This window comes from Apostichopus japonicus, chromosome 17 (assembly GCF_037975245.1).
Source record: "Apostichopus japonicus isolate 1M-3 chromosome 17, ASM3797524v1, whole genome shotgun sequence".
Lineage (NCBI taxonomy): Eukaryota > Metazoa > Echinodermata > Holothuroidea > Aspidochirotida > Stichopodidae > Apostichopus > Apostichopus japonicus.
Genome location: NC_092577.1, coordinates 23,088,301 through 23,113,094, shown reverse-complemented (window position 1 = coordinate 23,113,094; position 24,794 = coordinate 23,088,301). Strand labels below are relative to the sequence as shown.

General features: G+C 40.4%; 20 non-coding genes and 30 pseudogenes across 20 annotated transcripts; 21 read left to right on the top strand and 29 right to left on the bottom strand.

Annotated features, from left to right (window-relative positions):
- The first annotated feature begins 17 nt into the window (after nt 1–17).
- Nucleotides 18–136, top strand: LOC139957934 (5S ribosomal RNA). The gene has a single exon (XR_011789597.1). It is a non-coding gene; the product is annotated as a 5S ribosomal RNA (ribosomal RNA).
- Nucleotides 137–212: 76 nt separating this feature from the next.
- Nucleotides 213–331, top strand: LOC139956650 (5S ribosomal RNA; annotated as a pseudogene).
- Nucleotides 332–595: 264 nt separating this feature from the next.
- Nucleotides 596–714, top strand: LOC139957647 (5S ribosomal RNA; annotated as a pseudogene).
- Nucleotides 715–790: 76 nt separating this feature from the next.
- On the top strand, nt 791–909 carry LOC139957932 (5S ribosomal RNA). Its single transcript, XR_011789595.1, has one exon. It is a non-coding gene; the product is annotated as a 5S ribosomal RNA (ribosomal RNA).
- Nucleotides 910–985: 76 nt separating this feature from the next.
- Nucleotides 986–1,104, top strand: LOC139956649 (5S ribosomal RNA; annotated as a pseudogene).
- A 264-nt stretch (nt 1,105–1,368) lies between these two features.
- On the top strand, nt 1,369–1,487 carry LOC139956127 (5S ribosomal RNA; annotated as a pseudogene).
- A 76-nt stretch (nt 1,488–1,563) lies between these two features.
- LOC139957071 (5S ribosomal RNA) lies at nt 1,564–1,682 on the top strand (annotated as a pseudogene).
- A 76-nt stretch (nt 1,683–1,758) lies between these two features.
- LOC139955543 (5S ribosomal RNA) lies at nt 1,759–1,877 on the top strand. Its single transcript, XR_011788780.1, has one exon. It is a non-coding gene; the product is annotated as a 5S ribosomal RNA (ribosomal RNA).
- Nucleotides 1,878–1,953: 76 nt separating this feature from the next.
- LOC139955771 (5S ribosomal RNA) lies at nt 1,954–2,072 on the top strand. Its single transcript, XR_011789001.1, has one exon. It is a non-coding gene; the product is annotated as a 5S ribosomal RNA (ribosomal RNA).
- Nucleotides 2,073–2,526: 454 nt separating this feature from the next.
- LOC139957646 (5S ribosomal RNA) lies at nt 2,527–2,645 on the top strand (annotated as a pseudogene).
- A 76-nt stretch (nt 2,646–2,721) lies between these two features.
- Nucleotides 2,722–2,840, top strand: LOC139957931 (5S ribosomal RNA). Its single transcript, XR_011789594.1, has one exon. It is a non-coding gene; the product is annotated as a 5S ribosomal RNA (ribosomal RNA).
- A 76-nt stretch (nt 2,841–2,916) lies between these two features.
- On the top strand, nt 2,917–3,035 carry LOC139957930 (5S ribosomal RNA). Its single transcript, XR_011789593.1, has one exon. It is a non-coding gene; the product is annotated as a 5S ribosomal RNA (ribosomal RNA).
- Nucleotides 3,036–3,111: 76 nt separating this feature from the next.
- On the top strand, nt 3,112–3,230 carry LOC139956648 (5S ribosomal RNA; annotated as a pseudogene).
- A 264-nt stretch (nt 3,231–3,494) lies between these two features.
- LOC139957236 (5S ribosomal RNA) lies at nt 3,495–3,613 on the top strand (annotated as a pseudogene).
- Nucleotides 3,614–3,689: 76 nt separating this feature from the next.
- LOC139955770 (5S ribosomal RNA) lies at nt 3,690–3,808 on the top strand. Its single transcript, XR_011789000.1, has one exon. It is a non-coding gene; the product is annotated as a 5S ribosomal RNA (ribosomal RNA).
- Nucleotides 3,809–4,262: 454 nt separating this feature from the next.
- On the top strand, nt 4,263–4,381 carry LOC139957644 (5S ribosomal RNA; annotated as a pseudogene).
- Nucleotides 4,382–4,457: 76 nt separating this feature from the next.
- Nucleotides 4,458–4,576, top strand: LOC139957929 (5S ribosomal RNA). The gene has a single exon (XR_011789592.1). It is a non-coding gene; the product is annotated as a 5S ribosomal RNA (ribosomal RNA).
- A 76-nt stretch (nt 4,577–4,652) lies between these two features.
- LOC139956574 (5S ribosomal RNA) lies at nt 4,653–4,771 on the top strand (annotated as a pseudogene).
- A 76-nt stretch (nt 4,772–4,847) lies between these two features.
- LOC139955493 (5S ribosomal RNA) lies at nt 4,848–4,966 on the top strand. The gene has a single exon (XR_011788732.1). It is a non-coding gene; the product is annotated as a 5S ribosomal RNA (ribosomal RNA).
- A 283-nt stretch (nt 4,967–5,249) lies between these two features.
- LOC139957643 (5S ribosomal RNA) lies at nt 5,250–5,368 on the top strand (annotated as a pseudogene).
- Nucleotides 5,369–5,444: 76 nt separating this feature from the next.
- On the top strand, nt 5,445–5,563 carry LOC139957442 (5S ribosomal RNA; annotated as a pseudogene).
- A 226-nt stretch (nt 5,564–5,789) lies between these two features.
- LOC139957733 (5S ribosomal RNA) lies at nt 5,790–5,908 on the bottom strand (annotated as a pseudogene).
- A 258-nt stretch (nt 5,909–6,166) lies between these two features.
- LOC139955059 (5S ribosomal RNA) lies at nt 6,167–6,285 on the bottom strand. The gene has a single exon (XR_011788311.1). It is a non-coding gene; the product is annotated as a 5S ribosomal RNA (ribosomal RNA).
- A 76-nt stretch (nt 6,286–6,361) lies between these two features.
- Nucleotides 6,362–6,480, bottom strand: LOC139957642 (5S ribosomal RNA; annotated as a pseudogene).
- A 285-nt stretch (nt 6,481–6,765) lies between these two features.
- On the bottom strand, nt 6,766–6,884 carry LOC139957247 (5S ribosomal RNA; annotated as a pseudogene).
- Nucleotides 6,885–6,960: 76 nt separating this feature from the next.
- LOC139956935 (5S ribosomal RNA) lies at nt 6,961–7,079 on the bottom strand (annotated as a pseudogene).
- Nucleotides 7,080–7,155: 76 nt separating this feature from the next.
- LOC139957702 (5S ribosomal RNA) lies at nt 7,156–7,278 on the bottom strand (annotated as a pseudogene).
- A 5,887-nt stretch (nt 7,279–13,165) lies between these two features.
- On the bottom strand, nt 13,166–13,284 carry LOC139957458 (5S ribosomal RNA; annotated as a pseudogene).
- Nucleotides 13,285–13,567: 283 nt separating this feature from the next.
- Nucleotides 13,568–13,686, bottom strand: LOC139956949 (5S ribosomal RNA; annotated as a pseudogene).
- Nucleotides 13,687–13,950: 264 nt separating this feature from the next.
- On the bottom strand, nt 13,951–14,069 carry LOC139956435 (5S ribosomal RNA; annotated as a pseudogene).
- A 283-nt stretch (nt 14,070–14,352) lies between these two features.
- Nucleotides 14,353–14,471, bottom strand: LOC139957141 (5S ribosomal RNA; annotated as a pseudogene).
- A 205-nt stretch (nt 14,472–14,676) lies between these two features.
- On the bottom strand, nt 14,677–14,788 carry LOC139957480 (5S ribosomal RNA; annotated as a pseudogene).
- Nucleotides 14,789–20,596: 5,808 nt separating this feature from the next.
- On the bottom strand, nt 20,597–20,715 carry LOC139957928 (5S ribosomal RNA). The gene has a single exon (XR_011789591.1). It is a non-coding gene; the product is annotated as a 5S ribosomal RNA (ribosomal RNA).
- Nucleotides 20,716–20,791: 76 nt separating this feature from the next.
- Nucleotides 20,792–20,910, bottom strand: LOC139956126 (5S ribosomal RNA; annotated as a pseudogene).
- A 264-nt stretch (nt 20,911–21,174) lies between these two features.
- Nucleotides 21,175–21,293, bottom strand: LOC139956913 (5S ribosomal RNA; annotated as a pseudogene).
- A 73-nt stretch (nt 21,294–21,366) lies between these two features.
- Nucleotides 21,367–21,485, bottom strand: LOC139955533 (5S ribosomal RNA). Its single transcript, XR_011788770.1, has one exon. It is a non-coding gene; the product is annotated as a 5S ribosomal RNA (ribosomal RNA).
- A 76-nt stretch (nt 21,486–21,561) lies between these two features.
- On the bottom strand, nt 21,562–21,680 carry LOC139957926 (5S ribosomal RNA). Its single transcript, XR_011789589.1, has one exon. It is a non-coding gene; the product is annotated as a 5S ribosomal RNA (ribosomal RNA).
- Nucleotides 21,681–21,756: 76 nt separating this feature from the next.
- LOC139955532 (5S ribosomal RNA) lies at nt 21,757–21,875 on the bottom strand. The gene has a single exon (XR_011788769.1). It is a non-coding gene; the product is annotated as a 5S ribosomal RNA (ribosomal RNA).
- A 76-nt stretch (nt 21,876–21,951) lies between these two features.
- LOC139955112 (5S ribosomal RNA) lies at nt 21,952–22,070 on the bottom strand. Its single transcript, XR_011788365.1, has one exon. It is a non-coding gene; the product is annotated as a 5S ribosomal RNA (ribosomal RNA).
- A 76-nt stretch (nt 22,071–22,146) lies between these two features.
- Nucleotides 22,147–22,265, bottom strand: LOC139957497 (5S ribosomal RNA; annotated as a pseudogene).
- Nucleotides 22,266–22,529: 264 nt separating this feature from the next.
- Nucleotides 22,530–22,648, bottom strand: LOC139956912 (5S ribosomal RNA; annotated as a pseudogene).
- Nucleotides 22,649–22,721: 73 nt separating this feature from the next.
- Nucleotides 22,722–22,840, bottom strand: LOC139955531 (5S ribosomal RNA). Its single transcript, XR_011788768.1, has one exon. It is a non-coding gene; the product is annotated as a 5S ribosomal RNA (ribosomal RNA).
- Nucleotides 22,841–22,916: 76 nt separating this feature from the next.
- Nucleotides 22,917–23,035, bottom strand: LOC139955111 (5S ribosomal RNA). Its single transcript, XR_011788364.1, has one exon. It is a non-coding gene; the product is annotated as a 5S ribosomal RNA (ribosomal RNA).
- A 76-nt stretch (nt 23,036–23,111) lies between these two features.
- Nucleotides 23,112–23,230, bottom strand: LOC139957496 (5S ribosomal RNA; annotated as a pseudogene).
- A 264-nt stretch (nt 23,231–23,494) lies between these two features.
- On the bottom strand, nt 23,495–23,613 carry LOC139956911 (5S ribosomal RNA; annotated as a pseudogene).
- A 73-nt stretch (nt 23,614–23,686) lies between these two features.
- On the bottom strand, nt 23,687–23,805 carry LOC139957457 (5S ribosomal RNA; annotated as a pseudogene).
- A 76-nt stretch (nt 23,806–23,881) lies between these two features.
- Nucleotides 23,882–24,000, bottom strand: LOC139957494 (5S ribosomal RNA; annotated as a pseudogene).
- Nucleotides 24,001–24,264: 264 nt separating this feature from the next.
- Nucleotides 24,265–24,383, bottom strand: LOC139955769 (5S ribosomal RNA). Its single transcript, XR_011788999.1, has one exon. It is a non-coding gene; the product is annotated as a 5S ribosomal RNA (ribosomal RNA).
- Nucleotides 24,384–24,459: 76 nt separating this feature from the next.
- On the bottom strand, nt 24,460–24,578 carry LOC139957925 (5S ribosomal RNA). Its single transcript, XR_011789588.1, has one exon. It is a non-coding gene; the product is annotated as a 5S ribosomal RNA (ribosomal RNA).
- A 76-nt stretch (nt 24,579–24,654) lies between these two features.
- Nucleotides 24,655–24,773, bottom strand: LOC139957923 (5S ribosomal RNA). The gene has a single exon (XR_011789587.1). It is a non-coding gene; the product is annotated as a 5S ribosomal RNA (ribosomal RNA).
- Nucleotides 24,774–24,794: the final 21 nt, after the last annotated feature.

Genomic DNA, 24,794 nt, shown 5'->3' with positions numbered 1-24,794 from the left:
CATTGACCTGTTGTTATGTCTACGGCCATATCACGTTGACTATACCGGTTCTCGTCCGATCACCGAAGTCAAGCAACGTAGAGCGCAGTCAGTACTTGGATGGGTGACCGCCTGGGAATACTGGGTGCCGTAGGCTTTTATTTTCCTAATTGATAACACTATGTTGCCACGCGGATGAGAAATTGAAATGGCCTACATTGACCTGTTGTTATGTCTACGGCCACATCACGTTGACTATACCGGTTCTCGTCCGATCACCGAAGTCAAGCAACGTAGAGCGCAGTCAGTACTTGGATGGGTGACCGCCTGGAAATACTGGGTGCCGTAGGCTTTTATTTTCCTAATTGATAACACTATGTTGCCACGACGATGAGAAATTGAAATGGCCTACATTGTCTTGCCACAAGGAAAGCGATTTGAAAATCGAATATATTAATAAATAACTACTTTGTTTTTATGTATTAGAATTTTCTACATATATATGTAAAATATAGATTAACATAATATATATTAAATCCATTCATGTATAATATATGTATTAAGTGCACTCATCATAACCTACCAAACAAGTAGCCTACATTTCACCTCCTAGAATGTCTACGGCCACATCACGATGACTATACCGGTTCTCGTCCGATCAGGTAAGTCAAGCAACGTAGAGCGCAGTCAGTACTTGGATGGGTGACCGCCTGGGAATACTGGGTGCCGTAGGCTTTTATTTTCCTAATTGATAACACTATGTTGCCACGACGATGAAAAATTGAAATGGCCTTCATTGACCTGTTGTTATGTCTACGGCCATATCACGTTGACTATACCGGTTCTCGTCCGATCACCGAAGTCAAGCAACGTAGAGCGCAGTCAGTACTTGGATGGGTGACCGCCTGGGAATACTGGGTGCCGTAGGCTTTTATTTTCCTAATTGATAACACTATGTTGCCACGCGGATGAGAAATTGAAATGGCCTACATTGACCTGTTGTTATGTCTACGGCCACATCACGTTGACTATACCGGTTCTCGTCCGATCACCGAAGTCAAGCAACGTAGAGCGCAGTCAGTACTTGGATGGGTGACCGCCTGGAAATACTGGGTGCCGTAGGCTTTTATTTTCCTAATTGATAACACTATGTTGCCACGACGATGAGAAATTCAAATGGCCTACATTGTCTTGCCACAAGGAAAGCGATTTGAAAATCGAATATATTAATAAATAACTACTTTGTTTTTATGTATTAGAATTTTCTACATATATATGTAAAATATAGATTAACATAATATATATTAAATCCATTCATGTATAATATATATATTAAATCCACTCATCATAACCTACCACACAAGTAGCCTGCATTTCACCTCTTGTAATGTCTACGGCCACATCACGTTGACTATACCGGTTCTCGTCCGATCACCGAAGTCAAGCAACGTAGAGCGCAGTCAGTACTTGGATGGATGACCGCCTGGGAATACTGGGTGCCGTAGGCTTTTATTTTCACAATTGATAACACTATGTTGCCACGACGATGAAAAATTGAAATGGCCTACGTTGACCTCTTGTTATGTCTACGGCCATATCACGTTGACTATACCGGTTCTCGTCCGATCACCGAAGTCAAGCAAGGTAGAGCGCAGTCAGTGCTTGGATGGATGACCGCCTGGGAATACTGGGTGCCGTAGGCTTTTATTTTCACAATTGATAACACTATGTTGCCACGACGATGAGAAATTCAAATGGCCTCCATTGACCTCTTGTTATGTCTACGGCCATATCACGTTGACTATACCGGTTCTCGTCCGATCACCGAAGTCAAGCAACGTAGAGCGCAGTCAGTACTTGGATGGATGACCGCCTGGGAATACTGGGTGCCGTAGGCTTTTATTTTCACAATTGATAACACTATGTTGCCACGACGATGAGAAATTGAAATGGCCTCCATTGACCTGTTGTTATGTCTACGGCCATATCACGTTGACTATACCGGTTCTCGTCCGATCACCGAAGTCAAGCAACGTAGAGCGCAGTCAGTACTTGGATGGGTGACCGCCTGGAAATACTGGGTGCCGTAGGCTTTTATTTTCACAATTGATAACACTATGTTGCCACGACGATGAGAAATTGAAATGGTCTACATTGTCTTGCCACAAGGAAAGTGTCTTGACAGAAGGAAAGCGATTTGAAAATCAAATATATTAGTAAATAACTCGATTGTTTTTATATATGATCACATATTGAAGCGTTTATGTATTGTTATTAACATTACTTTCACTATTTTCTATCTTTTCTTCATGGGAGTCTTCTGTTTTGTTAAGCCAGCATAGGCTTTTCAGAAGACTTCCATTCACATTGTAATATTTATGTGAAAAAACAAATAAATGAATGAATGAATGAATGATCATTTTATACATATATATGTAAAATATAGATTAACATAATATATATTAAATCCATTCATGTATAATATATGTATTAAGTGCATTCATCATAACCTACCAAACAAGTAGCCTACATTTCACCTCCTAGAATGTCTACGGCCACATCACGATGACTATACCGGTTCTCGTCCGATCAGGTAAGTCAAGCAACGTAGAGCGCAGTCAGTACTTGGATGGGTGACCGCCTGGGAATACTGGGTGCCGTAGGCTTTTATTTTCCTAATTGATAACACTATGTTGCCACGACGATGAAAAATTGAAATGGCCTTCATTGACCTGTTGTTATGTCTACGGCCATATCACGTTGACTATACCGGTTCTCGTCCGATCACCGAAGTCAAGCAACGTAGAGCGCAGTCAGTACTTGGATGGGTGACCGCCTGGGAATACTGGGTGCCGTAGGCTTTTATTTTCCTAATTGATAACACTATGTTGCCACGCGGATGAGAAAGTGAAATGGCCTACATTGACCTCTTGTTATGTCTACGGCCATATCACGTTGACTATACCGGTTCTCGTCCGATCACCGAAGTCAAGCAACGTAGAGCGCAGTCAGTACTTGGATGGGTGACCGCCTGGGAATACTGGGTGCCGTAGGCTTTTATTTTCCTAATTGATAACACTATGTTGCCACGACGATGAGAAATTCAAATGGCCTCCATTGACCTCTTGGTCTGTCTACGGCCACATCACGTTGACTATACCGGTTCTCGTCCGATCACCGAAGTCAAGCAACGTAGAGCGCAGTCAGTACTTGGATGGGTGACCGCCTGGAAATACTGGGTGCCGTAGGCTTTTATTTTCCTAATTGATAACACTATGTTGCCACGACGATGAGAAATTGAAATGGCCTACATTGTCTTGCCACAAGGAAAGCGATTTGAAAATCGAATATATTAATAAATAACTACTTTGTTTTTATGTATTAGAATTTTCTACATATATATGTAAAATATAGATTAACATAATATATATTAAATCCATTCATGTATAATATATATATTAAATCCACTCATCATAACCTACCACACAAGTAGCCTGCATTTCACCTCTTGTAATGTCTACGGCCACATCACGTTGACTATACCGGTTCTCGTCCGATCACCGAAGTCAAGCAACGTAGAGGGCAGTCAGTACTTGGATGGATGACCGCCTGGGAATACTGGGTGCCGTAGGCTTTTATTTTCACAATTGATAACACTATGTTGCCACGACGATGAGAAATTCAAATGGCCTCCATTGACCTCTTGTTATGTCTACGGCCATATCACGTTGACTATACCGGTTCTCGTCCGATCACCGAAGTCAAGCAACGTAGAGCGCAGTCAGTACTTGGATGGGTGACCGCCTGGAAATACTGGGTGCCGTAGGCTTTTATTTTCACAATTGATAACACTATGTTGCCACGACGATGAGAAATTGAAATGGTCTACATTGTCTTGCCACAAGGAAAGTGTCTTGACAGAAGGAAAGCGATTTGAAAATCAAATATATTAGTAAATAACTCGATTGTTTTTATATATGATCACATATTGAAGCGTTTATGTATTGTTATTAACATTACTTTCACTATTTTCTATCTTTTCTTCATGGGAGTCTTCTGTTTTGTTAAGCCAGCATAGGCTTTTCAGAAGACTTCCATTCACATTGTAATATTTATGTGAAAAAACAAATAAATGAATGAATGAATGAATGATCATTTTATACATATATATGTAAAATATAGATTAACATAATATATATTAAATCCATTCATGTATAATATATGTATTAAGTGCATTCATCATAACCTACCAAACAAGTAGCCTACATTTCACCTCCTAGAATGTCTACGGCCACATCACGATGACTATACCGGTTCTCGTCCGATCAGGTAAGTCAAGCAACGTAGAGCGCAGTCAGTACTTGGATGGGTGACCGCCTGGGAATACTGGGTGCCGTAGGCTTTTATTTTCCTAATTGATAACACTATGTTGCCACGACGATGAAAAATTGAAATGGCCTTCATTGACCTGTTGTTATGTCTACGGCCATATCACGTTGACTATACCGGTTCTCGTCCGATCACCGAAGTCAAGCAACGTAGAGCGCAGTCAGTACTTGGATGGGTGACCGCCTGGGAATACTGGGTGCCGTAGGCTTTTATTTTCCTAATTGATAACACTATGTTGCCACGCGGATGAGAAAGTGAAATGGCCTACATTGACCTGTTGTTATGTCTACGGCCATATCACGTTGACTATACCGGTTCTCGTCCGATCACCGAAGTCAAGCAACGTAGAGCGCAGTCAGTACTTGGATGGGTGACCGCCTGGCAATACTGGGTGCCGTAGGCTTTTATTTTCCTAATTGATAACACTATGTTGCCACGACGATGAGAAATTGAAATGGCCTCCATTGACCTGTTGTTATGTCTACGGCCACATCACGTTGACTATACCGGTTCTCGTCCGATCACCGAAGTCAAGCAACGTAGAGCGCAGTCAGTACTTGGATGGGTGACCGCCTGGGAATACTGGGTGCCGTAGGCTTTTATTTTCCTAATTGATAACACTATGTTGCCACGACGATGAGAAATTGAAATGGCCTACATTGTCTTGCCACAAGGAAAGTGTCTTGACAGAAGGAAAGCGATTTGAAAATCAAATATATTAGTAAATAACTCGATTGTTTTTATATATGATCATTTTATACATATATATGTAAAATATAGATTAACATAATATATATTAAATCCATTCATGTATAATATATATATTAAGTGCACTCATCATAACCTACCAAACAAGTAGCCTACATTTCACCTCCTAGAATGTCTACGGCCACATCACGATGACTATACCGGTTCTCGTCCGATCAGGTAAGTCAAGCAACGTAGAGCGCAGTCAGTACTTGGATGGGTGACCGCCTGGGAATACTGGGTGCCGTAGGCTTTTATTTTCCTAATTGATAACACTATGTTGCCACGACGATGAAAAATTGAAATGGCCTACATTGACCTCTTGTTATGTCTACGGCCATATCACGTTGACTATACCGGTTCTCGTCCGATCACCGAAGTCAAGCTACGTAGAGCGCAGTCAGTACTTGGATGGGTGACCGCCTGGGAGTAACTACGTTGCTTGACTTATATATATTATACATGAATAGATTTAATATATCTTATGTTAATCTATATTTTACATATATATGTATAACATTATAATATATAAAAACAAACGAGTTATTTTTTAATATATTCGATTTTCAAATCGCTTTCCTTGTGGCAAGACACCTTCTTTGTGGCAAGACAATGTAGGCCATTTCAATTTCTCATCGTCGTGGCAACATAGTGTTATCAATTATGAAAATAACAGCCTACGACACCCAGTATTCCCAGGCGGTCATCCATCCAAGTACTGACTGCGCTCTACGTTGCTTGACTTCGGTGATAGGACGAGAACCGGTATAGTCAACGTGATGTGGACATTACAAGAGGTGAAATGCAGGCTACTTGTGTGGTAGGTTATGATGAGTGGATTTAATATATATATTATACATGAATGGATTTAATATATATTATGTTAATCTATATTTTACATATATATGTATGAAATTCTAATACATAAAAACAAAGTAGTTATTTATTAATATATTCGATTTTCAAATCGCTTTCCTTGTGGCAAGACAATGTAGGCCATTTCAATTTCTCATCGTCGTGGCAACATAGTGTTATCAATTAGGAAAATAAAAGCCTACTGCACCCAGTATTCCCAGGCGGTCACCCATCGAAGTACTGACTGGGCTCTACGTTGCTTGACTTCGGTGATCGGACGAGAACCGGTATAGTCAACGTGATATGGCCGTAGACATAAGAAGAGGTCAATGTAGGCCATTTCAATTTTTCATCGTCGTGGCAACATAGTGTTATCAATTAGGAAAATAAAAGCCTACGGCACCCAGTATTCCCAGGCGGTCACCCATCCAAGTACTGACTGCGCTCTACGTTGCTTGACTTACCTGATCGGACGAGAACCGGTATAGTCATCGTGATGTGGCCGTAGACATTCTAAGAGGTGAAATGTAGGCTAGTTGTTTGGTAGGTTATGATGAGTGCACTTAATATATATATATTATACATGAATAGATTTAATATATATTATTTTAATCTATATTTTAGATATATATGTATAAAATTATAATATATAAAAACAAACGAGTTATTTTTTAATATATTCGATTTTCAAATCGCTTTCCTTGTGGCAAGACACCTTCTTTGTGGCAAGACAATGTAGGCCATTTCAATTTCTCATCGTCGTGGCAACATAGTGTTATCAATTATGAAAATAACAGCCTACGACACCCAGTAATCCCAGGCGGTCATCCATCCAAGTACTGACTGCGCTCTACGTTGCTTGACTACGGTGATCGGACGAGAACCGGTATAGTCAACGTGATATGGCCGTAGACATAAGAAGAGGTCAATGTAGGCCATTTCAATTTTTCATCGTCGTGGCAACATAGTGTTATCAATTAGGAAAATAAAAGCCTACTGCACCCAGTATTCCCAGGCGGTCACCCATCCAAGTACTGACTGCGCTCTACGTTGCTTGAATACGGTGATCGGACGAGAACCGGTATAGTCAACGTGATATGGCCGTAGACATAAGAAGAGGTCAATGTAGGCCATTTCAATTTTTCATCGTCGTGGCAACATAGTGTTATCAATTAGGAAAATAAAAGCCTACTGCACCCAGTATTCCCAGGCGGTCACCCATCCAAGTACTGACTGCGCTAAAAATACGTTGCTTGAATACGGTGATCGGACGAGAACCGGTATAGTCAACGTGATATGGCCGTAGACATAAGAAGAGGTCAATGTAGGCCATTTCAATTTTTCATCGTCGTGGCAACATAGTGTTATCAATTAGGAAAATAAAAGCCTACGGCACCCAGTATTCCCAGGCGGTCACCCATCCAAGTACTGACTGCGCTCTACGTTGCTTGACTTCGGTGATCGGACGAGAACCGGGTTTTTTTTTTCTCTGTTATTGAAAGATGAACCCACTGGCTCACCCATACGCAAACAGTAATGAGAGTAGTATACAAAGATTTAAAAGTAGATTAAAAAAAATATGAGGCTATATAGCAAGTTCAATGAACAGAGAATTAATAGTATGAAATAGAGTAAATACGATATTGAACCAGGATTACTGAAAATTTAACTAACACAGAAATGAGAACAGACGTAGACTATACAAATAATACTAAAAAAGAATAATTTTCAGTCGAGGCTAATAGAGGATGCCTTGAGTCAAAAAACAACGCTGTCAACTGTCGAAGTTGTAGTTAAAATCGTTCTCGGTTCTGTATCTTATTACAACATTTTCTTGCCCGAACATATCAAAGAAAAACTGTGTACGATGCATCTTTTTATAAACCTGGAAAATAGTGTTAAGTTTCTTTTTAAGTGAAACATGAAAAAGAGTCAACAAGTTGACGCTGTAGTTATTAATTGTGTCGCTACTATTACAAACTTGAAAACATCTATAGCTCCATATTGTATTTTTGTACAAGTTAAAGATGTAGTCGATTAAATTTCCCTCGAGTTTCTTACGGTTAAGCCCGGTCCCAAGCAGAGTAGCAATACGCCACTGTCTTAGGTCGTTGGCCTTATAAACTTTCCCCAGTTTAGTAACGATGCAATTCCACATTGTATTTACCTTAACACAATCGATAAACAGGTGGCTTAATGACTCGCTGGCTGTTCTACATAAAACACAGCTAGGTGAGTCGATGATACAAATTTATATAGCTTCTCAATGGTATACAAGATATTATGCATAACTTTGAAATCAAGATCTGCATCATGAAACATTTTAGGAAATCTATAGATATTTGACCATCTATTTTCAAAGTCGGTATCTGGAAAAGTAGTATTCCAGTAACTTTCACCTTTAGGTATGGAAGTGTTAACAGAACGGAGCAGATTAGAGGCAATTTGACATGTAATTCCAGATGCATCGATGTGTTTGCTCCCATTCATTAAACGAATGCCGCAATTAGGGTCAGGTTGCGACGACACAATGACATCGGATGAATAAATGGCTTCCAGCCATTCGGATGGGAAGGCTTTAATTAGGTTGGAGATTACATCTTGTACCTTTTTCACACTAAGTGTATTATCAGGATTTGCCAATGCAATGCATTCATAAACGGCTTCGGCCGGGAGGTGTGTTGGTATAATCTCGTACATAAGATCACCCACCCGTATAATGCCACCATCAATGAAATTTCTATTGAAAAAGGTTTTGTCCTGATCTTCACAAATCAGTGGGTTTTGGAATAAAGGTTGTAATAAAATTTCCTTCCTCGTAATGGGCCGGCAAAATTGCCCTTGTGTAATTCTCTTCCAGGCAAGCAAAATTTCCCTGTAGTAGGGGTATAGATTACGCAATGATTTGCAATTCGGAACAATTTGGAAGATATATGTGCCTAGAAGCATATTTTCGTAATGGTTTAGGTTATATAACATAATGTGGCGAAGCTTTTGACTTATAGTACCTTTAATAAGTTTACTGACAGTTTTGATTCTGAGAGAGTCTCGAAGAATTTCAAGGTCGCAAAGCTTGAGGCCCCCTTGTTGTACTGGGAGCAACAGTGTCCCGTACTTAATCAGTGGTTTTTTACCGTTCCAAAGGAATTCGATAACACTATTGCGGATAGTACTGATAACCCAATCGGGGTGGCGAGGATAGACATTAGATAAACAAGGCGGGAATTCACCAGTGAATTAATCACCAAAACTTTACCCTTGAAAGATAGTTTTCGGAATTTCCACCGCCGCAAGACCAGTCCGCATTTATTGACCTTTTCTTCCCAATTAGTAGTTTCTAATTTGTAGTGGTCATTTCCAATAGCGACACCTAAAATTGTAATATAGTCGTGTCTAACCGGGAATTTGAACTGATGGTCGGCCAAGGGTCAACGACCGAGGGCAAGGGCTTCTGTTTTGTTGTAGTTGCACTTTGAGCCTGACGCTCTTTCGTACAACTCAATAACACGAAAAATTGAACTGGTACTAGAAGTATTCGATACCAAAAATGTAGTGTCCTCGGCGTGTTGGAAAATTTTTGCCTCAATATCACAATAAATGATCCCAGAAATGGAGGGGCAATTTTGAATAGCGTCATGGAAGGGTTCACAGCTTAACACATATAAAATGGCAGAAATTGGGCAACCTTGACGGACACCTCTTGAGACGGGGAATGAATTAGAGATGTGCCCGTTATGCTTAATACAACAGGAAATATCATTGTAAAGGATTTGAATCCACTTTTGTAATAGAGGACCAAAACCCATTTTTTCCATAACACTAAAGAGGTAACTGTGATTAACTCTATCAAAAGCCTTGTACTGATCAATCTTAAGTATCAAGCCGTTAGAGTTGTTATCGTTGATAAAGTTAATAATATTCTGCATAGTAATGACGTTTTCAGATATGTCCCTATTAGGTATACAGCACGACTGGTCATCGGAGATGAGTTCGCTGATAACCTTTGACATTCTATTGGCTAGAGATTTACTAATAATTTTGTAGTCGGTGTTGAGAAGACTTATGGGCCTCCAATTAGTGATATAACTAAGGTCACCTTTCTTAGGAATCAACGTGAGTACTCCAGTTTTCATAGAGTCACAAAGCATATTACAATTGAAAATTTCGGTGATAAGTTTCTCTAAAATGTTAATAAGATCATACCAGAATGTTTTGAAAAACTGGACGGTTAGGCCATCGAGTCCTGGGCTTTTGTTGTTCTCCATTGAATCGAGAGCAGCTTTAAGTTCGGCAACTGGGAGATGTTCGTCGCATAGATCTGCCGAAGGGGAGGACAGTGTTCTGGAAATATTCTCGAGTAGTTCAGTTTTTGATTTGTCGTCTATTGGGTGATCAGTATATAGCTCCTTATAGAAATTAACCTGTTCGGTGATAATGTCCTCTTGTTCTGTAAGAACATATCCATTCTCGGTCGTCAGTTGTCTCATGACTTTTCGTTTTTGTGTACTTTTCTCCAGATTGAGAAAAAACTTTGTTGATTTTTCGCCGTTTTCGTACCACTGTAGTTTGGCTCTGAGTGAAATTCCTTTGAGTTCGTCAAGTTCAATCTCATTCAGTTCGCTTTCAAGGCGCTTCAACAAAGTAATATCATAGTCAGGGAATTTCTGAGCCTTCACTCTTTCATAGTTGAATTGTTTTACTAATTTCGTTTTGACCCGGCGTTGCTTTTTTTGCTTCCTCTTAGAGTATTTGATAGTTGTTGACTGTATCGAATGTTTTAGATTGTCGTACCAGGTGAAAAAATCAGTTTCGTAGTGGCTGTCGTTTTTGGAATTTTGTATAAGTTCTCTAATACCCTCACAGTACTCGTCGTCCAGTAGGAGAGAATTGTTAAAAATCCAATAGCCTGGTCCCCGAGGTAGATTTTCAAAATCCAGGCGTAACATTAATTTATTATGATCCGACCGGGGGTATGTTATGTGTTGGCTTACATTAACATTGTAGGCAAGGCTTTTGGAGATAAGAAACCGATCTATTCTCGATGAAAAGGACCCGTCTACGGTGTTTCTGGTCCATGTAAACTCGATTTTGTTTGGGTTTCGATATCGCCAAATATCTATAAGGTCAAAATTGAGCATTATATCTTTTAACGGTTTTCTCGAGCTATCTGAATGCGTTTTCGGTGGGTATCTGTCTTTGTAAACGTTTAAAACGTTATTAAAATCTCCGGTTAGAATTATCGGATTTTGAGTCAGATTAAGATAGTGGTTCAGGTCAAGGTAGAATTGTTTCCTTTCCGAAATTATGTTGGGAGCATAAACTCCGATAATAATAAGTGGTCGCTGATCCATAGTGACATCCAACATTACAACCCTTCCCTCATCGTCGATTCTATGTTTGATAGTATCAATGTCTGCATCGCGTGGAATTAAACACGACACCCCTCTCCTTTTGTCCTTTGCATAAAGGGAAGAAAAAACTTCACCACCCCATTCATGCTGGGCGTCTTGGTGGCATTGATCATCCCAAAATGTTTCCTGTAGAATAACAATGTCGTATCGTTTCTTGTTTAACATATTGAAAAGTTCCCTCCTCTTTTCGCCGTTTCTCAACCCATTACAGTTTAGTGTTATTATAGTTAGTTGTTGAATTTGGTGCTTTGGGGCTAAAGTTCCTTGCAGTATGTAATTTCGGCGTGGCTATTTTCTTCTTTTGTACTGCTCTGTTCTTTCGGGAAAGGTGTATGTTCCAATCGTCATCGCTGGAGACAGCTCTCTTTAAGCCTCCTGTTTCGATTCCCTTGTTAATGTTGGTACATGGCTGCGATTAGGGGTTGGCTTCTCCATTTTTCTTTACCTTTAGCATTGCCTAATATCACAGTAGATTTAGTTTTTGTCGAGTTTCGTTCAAGTTTTGTATCAGTAATTGAACCAGGTGCGGCAGCGTCGGTGTCATTTTCATGTCGCATTTGAGTCTCCTCAATTTGGTCCTTGTTCCTATTGGCTTGATCTACCGTGTCAGGAGGTTGCACTGTGGGTTGAGCTGGTGGGACCCCGGGAACTGTTTCCTTCTTGACGCTCTCAGTGACGTTAGAAGGTTCAGTTTCTGTGTCCATCTCACCATTGTCTGAAGGCTTCTCTGGTTCGACATCGTTATCTTCCTCAGGTGGTTGCTCCGTGCATAGGAAACTTTTATGACCAAAGTTTTGGCATCTAAAGCACTTTACCCTAGGGCAACGGCTCTCCGTGTGGCCCTGGTAATTACATTCTCTACATACGTACTGGGGACATTCTTTCATGACATGGGTGTCGCTCAAGCAGTTGTTACAGACTTTAGATTGGCTGTTGTGTTTAAGTCTTAGATGTACACCAGCAATCGTAATTGCGTAGGGTAGGCTTTTGGCATTATTTGGCAACTGTACTCTTACGAATCGAATACCGTTTTCCACGTCTGGATAGTCGGAATAGTATTTTCGCGTCCATTTGGATTTAATTGAGCATCCGTATTCCTCTAACTTAGCCGAAAGTTCTTCGTCAGAAATGTAACAGGGTACCCCAAAAAGACTCACCGTTAGTATAAATTTTTCCACTCCGGTAACACTACAATGGTCGCCTTTAATATTAAGGCCGGTTTCCTGGATAAGTTCCGCATCAGATTCATTCTTCAATGTCACAATCCAGTGCCCTGACGTCTTAACACATCCCACAATTCTATTATTCCCAAGATCCTCGGATATCGATTTCAGTACGTCTCCATAGCTATGTCCATTGTCAAATACCCTAACACTGTTAGTTTTCAAACGTTGTATTGATGGTTTCGCGGAACCCATGTTCGCACTAGCACACGCCTTGGCGACTTCAAAAATGACCTACGAAACTCTTATAGTTTAACGGACCAAATTGAAACACAGTAAAAAAAAAACCGCTTTCATCCAAGAACTTGGATGTTGTAGGTTGAAGAAAAAGTGGAACAAGAAAGTTCGAAAAAAAGTAACAAAGAAAACAGCTAACAAAGAGCACAGCCAACCGCGCCACGACAGCAGTTGATAGCACGACAGCAGTTGACAGCGGACGAGAACCGGTATAGTCAACGTGATATGGCCGTAGACATAAGAAGAGGTCAATGTAGGCCATTTCAATTTTTCATCGTTGTGGCAACATAGGCTTTTATTTTCCTAATTGATAACACTACCCCACTGATACTGCACCCAGTATTCCCAGGCGGTCACCCATCCAAGTACTGACTGCGCTCTACGTTGCTTGACTTCGGTGATCGGACGAGAACCGGTATAGTCATCGTGATGTGGCCGTAGACATTCTAAGAGGTGAAATGTAGGCTAGTTGTTTGGTAGGTTATGATGAGTGCACTTAATATATATATTATACATGAATAGATTTAATATATATTATGTTAATCTATATTTGACATATATATGTATAAAATTATAATATATAAAAACAAACTAGTTATTTATTAATATATTCGATTTTCAAATCGCTTTCCTTGTGGCAAGACACCTTCTTTGTGGCAAGACAATGTAGGCCATTTCAATTTCTCATCGTCGTGGCAACATAGTGTTATCAATTATGAAAATAACAGCCTACGGCACCCAATATTCCCAGGCGGTCATCCATCCAAGTACTGACTGCGCTCTACGTTGCTTGACTACGGTGATCGGACGAGAACCGGTATAGTCAACGTGATGTGGCCGTAGACATTACAAGAGGTGAAATGCAGGCTACTTGTGTGGTAGGTTATGATGAGTGGATTTAATATATATATTATACATGAATGGATTTAATATATATTATGTTAATCTATATTTTACATATATATGTAGACAATTCTAATACATAAAAACAAAGTAGTTATTTATTAATATATTCGATTTTAAAATCGCTTTCCTTGTGGCAAGACAATGTAGGCCATTTCAATTTCTCATCGTCGTGGCAACATAGTGTTATCAATTGTGAAAATAAAAGCCTACGGCACCCAGTATTCCCAGGCGGTCACCCATCCAAGTACTGACTGCGCTCTACGTTGCTTGACTTCGGTGATCGGACGAGAACCGGTATAGTCATCGTGATGTGGCCGTAGACATTCTAAGAGGTGAAATGTAGGCTAGTTGTTTGCTAGGTTATGATGAGTGCACTTAATATATATATTATACATGAATAGATTTAATATATATTATGTTAATCTATATTTGACATATATATGTATAAAATTATAATATATAAAAACAAACTAGTTATTTATTAATATATTCGATTTTCAAATCGCTTTCCTTGTGGCAAGACACCTTCTTTGTGGCAAGACAATGTAGGCCATTTCAATTTCTCATCGTCGTGGCAACATAGTGTTATCAATTATGAAAATAACAGCCTACGACACCCAGTATTTCCAGGCGGTCATCCATCCAAGTACTGACTGCGCTCTACGTTGCTTGACTTCGGTGATCGGACGAGAACCGGTATAGTCAACGTGATGTGGCCGTAGACATTACAAGAGGTGAAATGCAGGCTACTTGTGTGGTAGGTTATGATGAGTGGATTTAATATATATTATGTTAATCTATATTTTACATATAGTAGTTATTTATTAATATATTCGATTTTCAAATCGCTTTCCTTGTGGCAAGACAATGTAGGCCATTTCAATTTCTCATCGTCGTGGCAACATAGTGTTATCAATTAGGAAAATAAAAGCCTACGGCACCCAGTATTCCCAGGCGGTCACCCATCCAAGTACTGACTGCGTTGCTTGACTTCGGTGATCGGACGAGAACCGGTATAGTCAACGTGATATGGCCGTAGACATAAGAAGAGGTCAATGTAGGCCATTTCAATTTTTCATCGTCGTGGCAACATAGTGTTATCAATTATGAAAATAAAAGCCTACGGCACCCAGCATTCCAAGGCGGTCACCCATCCAAGTACTGGTTGCGCTCTACGTTGCTTGACTTCGGTGATCGGACGAGAACCGTTTTTTTTTTGTTTTTTTGTTTTTTTTTATTGACGGAAGAACCCACTGGTTCTCCGATTGAATGTACAGATATTAACATGGTTACATGAAATAAAGAAAGAGAATATATATAAAACTATAACAATAATACAACACTATCAATACAATCATGCACAACGATAAAGGAGTAATCCTAGAAAGGGGAAGGCAAGAGAAAATTAAGTGTCAAACTTGTACTCGTAAGAGCCATCTTCAAGAGGATTGAGAATGAGTCACCTCGAGTAAACAACTCCCAAAATGTAGAAATTTCTTTTTTCTTTACAAAATAGTGGAATAAGAAATCAATTTTCTTTCGTAGTGAATAATGAAAGAAGTTTCGAATATTAATGTGTTTTTCCCCGTTCAGGAGGCTAACACGAGTGGTCCAAACAACTTTTTGGAAAGTGTTTAGAATAAAATCAATCGAAATTGTCTCATGCCTCCTATGATTGAGATCCATACCTAAGAGAGTTATTTGCCTCCATTTATCATTGTTGTTGATTTTACAGATTTTCTGAAGCTTCTTGATAATATCTCTCCAGAGAAGATTTACGGTTTTGCAATCGACAAAAAGATGCAAGACAGTTTCATTATGGTTCTTACATAAGGTACATAAAGGAGAGTCAACTAGCTTAAAAAGATACAACTTATCGTTACAGAATAAAATATTATGAAGAAGACGGAAATCGAGGTCACTATCGTGAAAAGCTTTTAGACCTTTGTAGACATTGGTCCACCTATGTTCAAAAGAGATATCGTTAAAAACGTGTTTCCAGTGGATTTCGCCTTTTGGAATTGTAGAGACGGCCTCCCTTAGGAGATCAGTTGCATTCCTGACACTAACGGTGGACGCATCTAGCGTGGTATCACCACAAGAGAGAGTGAGTGAAAGTGACTCATTGTCATTTTGACTAACAATTTTATCGCCCGAATATATTTGTTCAAGCAAATCTTTTGGGAAAGCCTTCAAAATAGATGTGACGTAATCATGTACGTCATCAATATTAAGTTTACAATTTGGGTTGGCCATAGTAATGGCTTCATGGATACCCTCCGCGGGAAGCCGTCTTGGGATCATTTCGTACATAAGATCGCCTACAAAAATAATACCACCTTCAATGAAATCTCTGATAAAGAGGGTTTCGTCAGGTTCATTAACAATAAATGGATTATGGAACAGCGGTTGCATAAGAATTTCATCCCTGTTCACTGGAGGGCATAACTTTTCATACGTTAGCTTTTTCCAGGCACTCAACAACTCATAATAATACGGTCAAAGTTTTCTCATAGAATTGCTATGAGGTCAAATACGAAATACGTGTAAACCTAGTTTCATATATTCATAATGATTCAGAAAATAGAGCATTAAATTTTTCAACATCGGATTGATACTGTTGATACTAAGTAGTTTACAGATGTACTTCATACGTAAAGCGTCTCTTTTCCGAAAAATGTCACAAAGGTTAAGGCCACCTTTGTCTACAGGTTGAAGAAGAACATTGTAGGATATGCCAGGTTTCTTACCTCCCCATATAAATTCGATAACACTTTCTTTCAAAGAGTCTCCTACCCATTTAGGGACCGGAATAATAGTAGCAAGATATGTCAGTCTTGAGACAACTAGAGAATTTACAACAAGAGCTCTGCCTTTAAAGGAGAGGTTCCGCCCTTTCCACCTCTTGAGAAGATTGCAACAAGAGGCAGTCTTGGTTTTCCACTTTTCTCTTTCAAGAGCATCCTTATCATTGCCGACACAAACAACAAGCACTTGTATAAAATCGTTCCTTATCGGAAAATTGAACTCGTCTTTTCGTACTTTGCCCTTTCCGAGCACTAGTAACTCGGTCTTCTCTACATTACACTTAGAGCCAGAGGCGCCCTCGTACAGGTTAATAACATTTTGTACGGACTTAACACTAGAAGTATCAGACAGAAAGAAAGTGGTATCATCTGCATGTTGAAATAAATAAAAAATCAATACCAATTATACTCTTACTTTTGTAAATAGCGTCATGAAATGGTTCAGCAGATAGTACATATAAAATAGCAGAAATTGGACAACCCTGGCGAACCCCTCTCTGAATATGAAAAGTATCTGAAATATAACCATTGTGTTTAATACAACCTTGAATATCGTTGTAAAGGATTTTAACCCAGTTAATGAAATTAGTACCGAAACCCATCCTTTGTAAAACATTAATAAGATATTCATGGTTTACTCGATCGAAGGCTTTTAATTGATCAATTTTAAGAACATAGGCCTCTTGTTTGTTTTCGTTGACATAATTAATAATATTTCTCATAGCCAGAACATTGTCGGCAATATCTCTGCCGGGAACACAACAGGTCTGGTTACTAGAGACAAGGCAATTGATCACCCTAGAGATTCTATTGGCCAGAGCCTTTGTGATTATTTTATAGTCCGTGTTGAAAAGACTAATCGGCCTCCAATTCTGAAGTTTTCTCAAATCCCCTGTCTTGGGTATGAAAGTAATTAGACCTGTTTTCATTGAATTAGACATTTCATTTGTTTTATAAATTTTTTTCGTGACTTTCAGAAAAATCTCCCCAATACATCCCAAAATTCTTTATAAAACTCAACAGTGAGTCCGTCTAAACCAGGGCTTTTACTCGACTCCATGTCAAAAAGTGACTTTTGGAGTTCTGTAGCCGAAATGTCCCCCACACATGACTGAGAATCAGGTTCGGACAACGTTTTAGAAAGCTGCCTAAGTAATACTTCCCTCTGCATACTCACTGACGGTTCTGCGGTGTAAAGCGTTTTGTAAAATCTGGCCTGTTCGTGGATAATATCGTCTTGATTGTTAATGATCGCGCCCTCGTCGGTGAGAATCTGGCGCCATTACTTTTTTGCTTTGTCGCGATTTTTCCAAATTGAGGAAATTTTTTTACGAACGTTCTCCTTCTTCGAACCACTTGATTCTCGATCTAAGCGCGGCTCCTCTGATATCTGCGCGGGTCGTCTCGTCTAGCTGAAATTCTAAATTCCGTAGCCTTGTAGTGTCGTAGTCTTTCGCCCTTTCGTGGTTGATTTGTTTCCTTAGTTTTCTTTGATGTGTACGCGAGAGTCTGCTTTTGACCTTGGTAAATTTCATTGCAGTCCTTTTTAGTGAATCTTTCAAAACGTCATACCACTGGAGGAAATTATTGTCGTAACAAGTCTTCTGTTTTTCTCGCTCGATGAGATCTCTTATTTCCGAACAGAAGGATGTGTCCTCAAGTATGGAGTTATTCAAAATCCATACACCGGGGCCCCTAGGTAAAAGGGTAAAGTCAAGTTTAAGTTCAATCATGTCGTGATCAGAATCGGGATAGCGAGATATAGAGCATGATTTCACGTAGCGAACTAGCTGTTTCTTTAAAAGAAATCTATCAATCCTGGAAGCGGTTTTGTGGTTGCTGGCTGTCCTTGTAAATTGGATTAAAGAAGGGTGGCGCTCTCTCCAAATATCGACAAGCTCGTATTCCGACATTATAAGTTTCAGAGATTTTCGAGAAGAGTCCGGGTTAGGTGTTGTTGGCTATTTATCCACGTAAGTATTAAGAACGGTATTGAAGTCTCCCGCTAGAATAATTGGTTCGGGCACGTTGCGGAGTTTTCCTGAAATATCTTCTAGGAATTGTTTTCGTTCGCTCGGCGTGTTTGGAGCATAGATGTTAAAAACTGTAAAAGACTGTCCATCCACAGTAATACTTCATTTTCAAAAGCGACCGTTTATATCCGGTTCCAAGTGGTGTACATCGATATCGCTACCCTTCCTAATTAAGCAACTCGTTCCCCCTTCGTCTCGCGGGAGAATAGAAGGAAGATAAAATATCGCCATCCCATTCAAGTTAGGCCTGGTCGTGAATTGACTGGTCCCAAAAGGTTTCTGGTAATAAAACAAGGTCAAATCTGTTTTTAACAACGTCAGAGAATAGTCCTCTTCTTTGATCTTGATTGATCAGTCCGTTGCAATTTAGGCAGGCGAGTAAAAACATTGTAACGGTGAGTGAAAAATACATTGTTAATGCTGTTCTAGTGATGGCTGGCGAGGTTGAAAATGACGCGCTTTGGCTAGGTTGGGTGTAGGGTCAGCTTTCTTTTTGTTGTTTTTCATTTTCCTCGTTTGGACAGTCCAATCGTCATCACTAGAGAGGTTCCGTTTCTGCGAGGTTGAGTTGTCTTCTTTCTCTGTGTTCTGTGGCGCTGGGTCTGTGGTTTCATTATTTCTCGGTTTCGGTTGGGAACTATTAATCTTTCGGCTTGGTTTGTTTTCGTTTTCTGTTGGGGTCTGTATGTCTGTTTCGATCGTTTCACGTGGCTGGGGGTTGTCTGGATATCTTGGATTGTTGTATTATCTTGTTCTGTGCAGGCCGAATCATTTGATTCCATTTCTGAGGTATTGTTGTCCTCTTTGGGTGTAGGGGGAGTAGTAGGGCAGTCGAAGCTTTTGTGCCCGATTTGCTGGCACCTGTAACATTTCACCCGCGGGCATTTACTTTCGCTGTGACCCTGCATACCGCATTCTTTACAAGTATATTGCTTACACTCTCTCATGATATGGTCCGAGCTAAGGCAAATGTTGCATACCCGGGATTGTCCGTTATGCTTCAATCGAAGATGGACTCCAGATATGAAAATGGAGTACGGAAGGCTGTTTGCGTTGGACTGGAGTTCTAACCTAATATATCTTATCCCGTTCTCTACATTGGGAAAGTCCTCACAGGTTTTGTGGGTCCATGCGCTCTTGAGTATGCACCCAAATTCTCTAAGCTTATCTGACAGTTCATTGTCATCTATGAAAACTGGTACCCCAAAGAAGCTGACAGTGAGTAGGTTCCTTGTTGCCCCTCGTACCTCGTATCCTACACCATCAATCAGTACGCCAGTCTCCTGTAGAAGCTCTACATCTGTTGTTTCCTTAAGTGTTACGATCCATTGCCCGTTGGAATTCACACAACCGAGAATGTTTTCTTTTCCAATGTCATCAGATAGCGCGCGAAGGACATCACGGGCTTCAAATTTATTATCGGTGATACGTACACTGTTGTTTTTCATAACCGCACAGCGTTTCTGTGTGCTGCTTTGAACAGCGATAGTGGATTTCGCGGAATCCATGCTCATTGAGGTGAAGACCGCGTGCGTCGGAGACGCAGCGGAGTGACACGAAAAATGCAGTCAAAACACAAATTATTCACCAAAAATCCTAAATAGAACAACTAAAATGTCCGCTGATCACAAACACATTAGCCGATGGCCACGATTCCGAAAAAGGACGGAAGGAAAGGGGTGAAAAATACAAACAAACACGAGAACGACGAGAACCGGTATATTCAACGTGATATGGTCGTAGACATTCTAAGAGGTGAAATGTAGGCTACTTGTTTGCTAGGTTATGATGAGTGCACTTAATATATATATTATACATGAATGGATTTAATATATTTTATGTTAATCTATATTTGACATATATATGTATAAAATTATAATATATAAAAACAAACGAGTTATTTATTAATATATTAGATTTTCAAATCGCTTTCCTTGTGGCAAGACAATGTAGGCCATTTCAATTTCTCATCGTCGTGGCAACATAGTGTTATCAATTGTGAAAATAAAAGCCTACGGCACCCAGTATTCCCAGGCGGTCACCCATCCAAGTACTGACTGCGCTCTACGTTGCTTGACTTCGGTGATCGGACGAGAACCGGTATAGTCAACGTGATATGGCCGTAGACATAACAAGAGGTCAATGGAGGCCATTTCAATTTCTCATCGTCGTGGCAACATAGTGTTACCAATTGTGAAAATAAAAGCCTACGGCACCCAGTATTCCCAGGCGGTCATCCATCCAAGTACTGACTGCGCTCTACGTTGCTTGACTTCGGTGATCGGACGAGAACCGGTATAGTCAACGTGATGTGGCCGTAGACATTACAAGAGGTGAAATGCAGGCTACTTGTGTGGTAGGTTATGATGAGTGGATTTAATATATATATTATACATGAATGGATTTAATATATATTATGTTAATCTATATTTGACATATATATGTAGAAAATTCTAATACATAAAAACAAAGTAGTTATTTATTAATATATTCGATTTTCAAATCGCTTTCCTTGTGGCAAGACAATGTAGGCCATTTCAATTTTTCATCGTCGTGGCAACATAGTGTTATCAATTAGGAAAATAAAAGCCTACGGCACCCAGTATTCCCAGGCGGTCACCCATCCAAGTACTGACTGCGCTCTACCTTGCTTGACTTCGGTGATCGGACGAGAACCGGTATAGTCAACGTGATATGGCCGTTTACATAAGAGGTCAATGTAGGCCATTTCACTTTCTCATCGTCGTGGCAACATAGTGTTATCAATTGTGAAAATAAAAGCCTACGGCACCCAGTATTCCCAGGCGGTCACCCATCCAAGTACTGACTGCGCTCTACCTTGCTTGACTTCGGTGATCGGACGAGAACCGGTATAGTCAACGTGATATGGCCGTAGACATAACAAGAGGTCAATGTAGGCCATTTCACTTTCTCATCGTCGTGGCAACATAGTGTTATCAATTAGGAAAATAAAAGCCTACGGCACCCAGTATTCCCAGGCGGTCACCCATCCAAGTACTGACTGCGCTCTACGTTGCTTGACTTCGGTGATCGGACGAGAACCGGTATAGTCAACGTGATATGGCCGTAGACATAACAAGAGGTCAATGTAGGCCATTTCACTTTCTCATCGTCGTGGCAACATAGTGTTATCAATTGTGAAAATAAAAGCCTACGGCACCCAGTATTCCCAGGCGGTCACCCATCCAAGTACTGACTGCGCTCTACCTTGCTTGACTTCGGTGATCGGACGAGAACCGGTATAGTCAACGTGATATGGCCGTAGACATAACAACAGGTCAATGTAGGCCATTTCAATTTCTCATCGTCGTGGCAACATAGTGTTATCAATTGTGAAAATAAAAGCCTACGGCACCCAGTATTCCCAGGCGGTCACCCATCCAAGTACTGACTGCGCTCTACGTTGCTTACCTTCGGTGATCGGACGAGAACCGGTATAGTCAACGTGATATGGCCGTAGACATAACAAGAGGTCAATGGAGGCCATTTGAATTTCTCATCGTCGTGGCAACATAGTGTTACCAATTGTGAAAATAAAAGCCTACGGCACCCAGTATTCCCAGGCGGTCATCCATCCAAGTACTGACTGCGCTCTACGTTGCTTGACTTACCTGATCGGACGAGAACCGGTATAGTCAACGTGATGTGGCCGTAGACATTACAAGAGGTGAAATGCAGGCTACTTGTGTGGTAGGTTATGATGAGTGGATTTAATATATATATTATACATGAATGGATTTAATATATATTATGTTAATCTATATTTTACATATATATGTAGAAAATTCTAATACATAAAAACAAAGTAGTTATTTATTAATATATTCGATTTTCAAATCGCTTTCCTTGTGGCAAGACAATGTAGGCCATTTCAATTTTTCATCGTCGTGGCAACATAGTGTTATCAATTAGGAAAATAAAAGCCTACGGCACCCAGTATTCCCAGGCGGTCACCCATCCAAGTACTGACTGCGCTCTACCTTGCTTGACTTCGGTGATCGGACGAGAACCGGTATAGTCAACGTGATATGGCCGTTTACATAAGAGGTCAATGTAGGCCATTTCACTTTCTCATCGTCGTGGCAACATAGTGTTATCAATTGTGAAAATAAAAGCCTACGGCACCCAGTATTCCCAGGCGGTCACCCATCCAAGTACTGACTGCGCTCTACCTTGCTTGACTTCGGTGATCGGACGAGAACCGGTATAGTCAACGTGATATGGCCGTAGACATAACAACAGGTCAATGTAGGCCATTTCAATTTCTCATCGTCGTGGCAACATAGTGTTATCAATTGTGAAAATAAAAGCCTACGGCACCCAGTATTCCCAGGCGGTCACCCATCCAAGTACTGACTGCGCTCTACGTTGCTTACCTTCGGTGATCGGACGAGAACCGGTATAGTCAACGTGATATGGCCGTAGACATAACAAGAGGTCAATGGAGGCCATTTGAATTTCTCATCGTCGTGGCAACATAGTGTTACCAATTGTGAAAATAAAAGCCTACGGCACCCAGTATTCCCAGGCGGTCATCCATCCAAGTACTGACTGCGCTCTACGTTGCTTGACTTACCTGATCGGACGAGAACCGGTATAGTCAACGTGATGTGGCCGTAGACATTACAAGAGGTGAAATGCAGGCTACTTGTGTGGTAGGTTATGATGAGTGGATTTAATATATATATTATACATGAATGGATTTAATATATATTATGTTAATCTATATTTTACATATATATGTAGAAAATTCTAATACATAAAAACAAAGTAGTTATTTATTAATATATTCGATTTTCAAATCGCTTTCCTTGTGGCAAGACAATGTAGGCCATTTCAATTTTTCATCGTCGTGGCAACATAGTGTTATCAATTAGGAAAATAAAAGCCTACGGCACCCAGTATTCCCAGGCGGTCACCCATCCAAGTACTGACTGCGCTCTACCTTGCTTGACTTCGGTGATCGGACGAGAACCGGTATAGTCAACGTGATATGGCCGTTTACATAAGAGGTCAATGTAGGCCATTTCACTTTCTCATCGTCGTGGCAACATAGTGTTATCAATTAGGAAAATAAAAGCCTACGGCACCCAGTATTCCCAGGCGGTCATCCATCCAAGTACTGACTGCGCTCTACGTTGCTTGACTTACCTGATCGGACGAGAACCGGTATAGTCAACGTGATATGGCCGTAGACATAACAAGAGGTCAATGGAGGCCATTTGAATTTCTCATCGTCGTGGCAACATAGTGTTATCAATTGTGAAAATAAAAGCCTACGGCACCCAGTATTCCCAGGCGGTCATCCATCCAAGTACTGACTGCGCTCTACGTTGCTTGACTTACCTGATCGGACGAGAACCGGTATAGTCAACGTGATGTGGCCGTAGACATTACAAGAGGTGAAATGCAGGCTACTTGTGTGGTAGGTTATGATGAGTGGATTTAATATATATATTATACATGAATGGATTTAATATATATTATGTTAATCTATATTTTACATATATATGTAGAAAATTCTAATACATAAAAACAAAGTAGTTATTTATTAATATATTCGATTTTCAAATCGCTTTCCTTGTGGCAAGACAATGTAGGCCATTTCAATTTCTCATCGTCGTGGCAACATAGTGTTATCAATTAGGAAAATAAAAGCCTACGGCACCCAGTATTTCCAGGCGGTCACCCATCCAAGTACTGACTGCGCTCTACGTTGCTTGACTTCGGTGATCGGACGAGAACCGGTATAGTCAACGTGATATGGCCGTAGACATAACAACTGGTCAATGTAGGCCATTTCAATTTCTCATCGTCATGGCAACATAGTGTTATCAATTGTGAAAATAAAAGCCTACGGCACCCAGTATTCCCAGGCGGTCACCCATCCAAGTACTGACTGCGCTCTACGTTGCTTGACTTCGGTGATCGGACGAGAACCGGTATAGTCAACGTGATATGGCCGTAGACATAACAACAGGTCAATGTAGGCCATTTCACTTTCTCATCGTCGTGGCAACATAGTGTTATCAATTGTGAAAATAAAAGCCTACGGCACCCAGTATTCCCAGGCGGTCACCCATCCAAGTACTGACTGCGCTCTACGTTGCTTGACTTCGGTGATCGGACGAGAACCGGTATAGTCAACGTGATATGGCCGTAGACATAACAACAGGTCAATGTAGG